Source organism: Chenopodium album, chromosome 17 (assembly GCF_948465745.1).
Source record: "Chenopodium album chromosome 17, dcCheAlbu1.1, whole genome shotgun sequence".
Lineage (NCBI taxonomy): Eukaryota > Viridiplantae > Streptophyta > Magnoliopsida > Caryophyllales > Amaranthaceae > Chenopodium > Chenopodium album.
In genome coordinates this window covers 8,903,920-8,908,717 of record NC_137850.1, presented here as the reverse complement: position 1 = coordinate 8,908,717, position 4,798 = coordinate 8,903,920, and positions in this window count along the sequence as shown.

Here is a 4,798-nt window from a genome sequence, read left to right as displayed (position 1 = left end):
TTATTTAGGGGTTACATTCTATTGGAAAATTAAGTACAAAAGGTAATACTTATGCAGAGTTTTAGGGCTTGTTCACATTTACTGAACTGAGCTAAACCGAGTTGAACTGAACTTAATAGAATAGAGCTGAAATGAATATTTTATGAGAGAAGGAAATAAGGAGTTGAACTGAACTGAAATTAAGCTGAAGTGAACATGCCCTTAGGGTAATGAATGAGGACACATAAGGTGACACATATTGCTCATATGGAGCCAAGTCATATGGCAGGAATGGTGAGTCAGGCATGTTATTCCTTTGAATTATTAATACTCCGTAATATTATATATTAGGAGGAATACTCTATATTGAGTATGTTCTTAAAAAAATTCCACAATCGGTTTTTATTTTGTTTACTAATACTCTTTCCATATTCATACAATCATATAAAACAACTAAATTAATCAACCCCAAATGTAACTAAATAAGCAAGGGTAAAATTTGGGACTCTTAAAAAGCTCTTGATCCTTTCTCTCTCTAACCCCCATCCTTATCTTCCACCGCCTCCACCGCCCCCCTTTTTCTCAGCCCTTGCTCGCCGGCGACTGGCGGGCTCCGTCTAGCCATCGACGGCGAGCCCAACCCTGCCACCAGTTTCCTTCCTCGCTTTTATTTTTCTTTTTAGGTCAGCTTGTGTAGAATTTAGGGGCCCCTCTTCGGTCGTGGTTTCGTTAACTGAGTTCATCGTCGAGTGTTTTGCGGCTTGCTTCAACGAATCAAGAACCAAAGGCTAGTCTTAATGCCGTTGTCGAAAGGAATTTCATTAATTAGTTCCCGATGGTAAAGGTGAAGTTAAGGTTAGGGTTTCCTCGCGTATCCAAAGGTTAGGTTCAGTGAGGGGTTCTTTGTGTTGCCGTTGATGATTTTCCTTAGTGTTGGGTTGGGTTGCTGCCGAAGTAGTGTTATCAGGTTGTTCCTCTGTTCTCACGCTAGTTTGCATGCTTACTTTCTTTAAGTTGTTGTTTTGGTTTTAATTTGCTTTTGTTTAATTATGATGTTTTTGTACAAGTGGTATGTTTTGTTGTTGGTGATTTGGGGTATTTAATACCCCCCAAGTGGACCAATGAGAGAATGACACGTGTCATTCTGGGAGGTGTCCAAATGGACTTCCTAGATGGGCGACACGTGTCACTCAGATATGCCCCCTGGGAATGGCGGCCTTCAAGGCCCAAATCCCAAGGGGCGCCGCAAAACGGTGCTGCCCTAATCCCTAGGTCATCAAACACTAGGGTAGGGCACGTTTTTCTAGGACCCTATAATTAGGGAGATTCGCCCAATAATTGGGACAAGTTTGACACCTAGCACTTTACGTCTCAATGATTAAGTTATTTCTCTCTAAAAAAGAGAACACCTTAGCTCGGAATCCAAGCAGATAACTTACTTTCCGCACGTTTTACACCGATTCCGTACTAACTTAATCTTCGAAGGCGGACCTCCGACCATTCGGAGCTCCGTTTGTTTTGCAGGTACAGGCGTCTTTGTCGAATCCAATCTTCGAGTTGTAACTCTCCCAAAGGACACAAAAACACACGAAACATTTGGCGCCGTCTGTGGGGAGAGTACCTCTAAGATGGCTTCACATGATCTACCCGTGCCGCCTCCAGAGACCAATCGGCCTTCGGAAGAAGTGGTGGTCCAGTCGGACCATGACTCTGGTGACGATGGAAACATCAAAACCTATGTGGCCCATGACGGGTCCCTCATCTCTAAGCGCATCCATCATAAAGACAGGCGGGAGCGCAATGCTAACCAGGCGGGTCCAAGCAGGCCCCCTGGATAGACAAGTAAGCCCTTAGGGCAGTCGGTTGATTCATCCCAGGCAACAAGATCAGCCCCAGTCACCCTAGATGAGCTCATGAAATTCATGAGCAGCTTCAAGGGTGAAATTAAAGATTTGATCACCAAGCAGTTGACTGCTCCTAGAAAGGAACAGTCAGCCAAGAAACCAGCTCAGCTTGGAAAGCATAAGCCGGCCAGGGACCGTCAGCCAACTCCCCACCCTGTTCCAAAGGAGAAGGCTCAACCCCAGATCGACTTTTCAAGACTCCGTTTCCCAGAAACGGTGGCAAGAAAAGCCATCCGGCATGTACAGCCGGATGGAAGCAAGAAAACATTCTCTGACGCTCGACAGTACATCGAGCAAAAGAAGACCCAGCAGCTGTCACAGTCGGCATCTACGTCGAATTATCATGATAGCTTTCAGAATACCTCTGTGAGGAATTCTCAATCTGTGCATGGGACTCCGTCAAGCGGCCCTCTCGTCCAGTCGGGACCCCATGTAATCAACTCGGCGTAGTATATGGCACAACCATTATACAGGCCGCCTGCTTTGCCCTACATCCAGCCTGCCTTTTTCGGAGGACAGGCGGCATATAACTACCAGCCTATGGACTGGTAGCTTCGGCTACAAAACCTTGAGGAACAACCCTCTTCGTTCTCTAGGGAAATAGTCGAGGTCGAATAGCCGACCAAGGTTAAAAATGTGTTGGTTGAGACCAATGATGGTACCGCCAACCCAGACGATCAACTTCTGGCATACACCCACCTCATGTACTTATAGGGGTTGGATAATGCCGCATGGTGTCCTTACTTTCCAGCCACCCTGAAGGGCATAGCTCAATAGTGGTTCGGCAATCTGCCGGCTGGTTGCATCAATAGCTTCAAGACGCTTACGTTCTTGTTTGCTTCTAACTTCTCTATGAACATCCCTGCAAAGAAAACGAGCCTTGATCTAGGCAATGTGCAGCAGGGAGATAGAGAAGGGTTGTGTTCATACGTCAAGCGGTTCAATCTGGTGAGAATCCAGATCCAAGGACTGTCTGACGAAGTGGCTTATACAGACTTTTTCAAAGGTCTAAAGGACGGGTTGACTTTCAAGTTCGAACTCGTCCTCAAGAAAATCTTCACCCTCCAAGGAGCCCTGATGGAGGCGAAAGCCTACATATAGGCGACTGAGCTCTGCTCCTCAAATAAGCAGTCGGACTCAAAGAAGTCTGACCAACATAAGGAGAGTCGACCTGCTCAGCCGTCTCTTAAACCAGAAGAAAGCAAAAAGAAAAAAGAGATCTGGGCGGTTAATAACTCCGATCAGCCAGCCCAGAAGAAGAAAAAAGAGTGGAAGTCGTATGTTCCAAGGTACGAGTTCCACAAGGACAACTACTCCATCCTCATGGAGATAAAGGATCGGTTGACTCTAGAGAAGCCGACTCCTATGAAAGGTTCTGCTGAAAATCGAAACAAAAACAAACACTGCCATTACCATGAGGATGTCGGCCATGACACAAACGATTGCTTCAGCCTCAAGTGAACGCTTGGCCGTCTGGCCGACAAAGGAGCGCTGAAGTCCTATGTGAAGTCCAAAGTGACTTCCAAGGCGAATCCGGGGCAGTCTAGCAAAAAGACTCCCTAGCCTGCTGGTAGTTCCGAAACCGATGAGGAGCCGGTTTATACAATAGCAGGCGGATTCGCCGGAGGTGGCCCGACCATGCGGGGCACTAAGGACCATCTGAGAAAGATGGTCCATTCTGTCGAAGAGGGACAGGCGACTAGTACATCCGCCTTCCCCGAAGTCATCATCACCGAAAAGGACAGAGGCAAAGTCCGTCGGCCGTATGATGACCCTGTGGTCATAGAATGCAAAGTGGTCAACCAAAAGGTCGGTCGCATCTTAATCGACACAGGAAGCTCCTTAGACATCATCAGTCGCAAATGTCTGTCCAACCTCAAATACAGGCCAGACAACATGATGGACGTCTTCCATCCCCTTGTTGGGTTTGGGGGAGGAGTTGTGCACCCAGTCGGACAGATTGATCTGCCTGTCCACCTGGGAGAGAAAGGAAACGGTCGGCACATGACCATCCGGTTTCTGGTGGTTGAAGAGTTGATCGCCTACAATCTCATTCTCAGCCGACCCACTCATAACGAGTGCAAGGCCGTCATCATCCCTTCCCTCATGCTGGTCAAGTATGAGAAGGATGATGGAACTGTTGGCTCCCTGAACGGGGACCAGAAGACGGCTCGAGAGTGCTACCTCTCGGACATCAAGCCCGCGGCAGCTGCAGCCGGTCAGAGCAAAGAGCCAATAGACCTTGATGCTTGAAAGGAATGGTGTCCTTCGAACAAGTGTATTATTCCGATAGTGGGTTCGAAATTATTAGAAAGCTAATTATTCGGTGAGGTCAAGTGATTGGAATGCCTGGGTGGAGGCCACTTTCGATCAGTAATATTAATGTATAATTAATATTACAGCTTAATCTTGACTAGAACCTTCTGGTCACACCCAAGCATCTAACGAGCCGAAGTGACGAATAAATTCAGAAGTAATTAATGAGTCGACCGAGTAATTAATATGCAGACGTCAGAAATTCGAGCTTGGAGCGTCCAAACCGAGCGTCGGAATCAAATCTCAAATTTCGAGCCAAAATTTAAGATTTAGCGAGACGGGAAAATGCTTCAAGTAACAAGTAAAACCCCAGCCACACGAAAGGCTAAGGAAGCGCGCCAAATAAGAGTGTGCCACGTGGCAGCGCACATGGCAGCACGCTATGTGGCAGTACACGTGGCAGTACCATGTGGCAACCACCGCGTTGGCAGCATGCCATGTGGCAGCATGCCATGTGGCAGCATGCCACGGTGGCAGCGACATATGGCAAAGGGGAGTCGTGGACTAGGGTGACGGGTCATGGACACGGGCCAAAAGGAAGTGGCCCAACCGAACCCAACTTGGGGCTCAAGGTTGGGTGACACATGGTTAGCTCACAA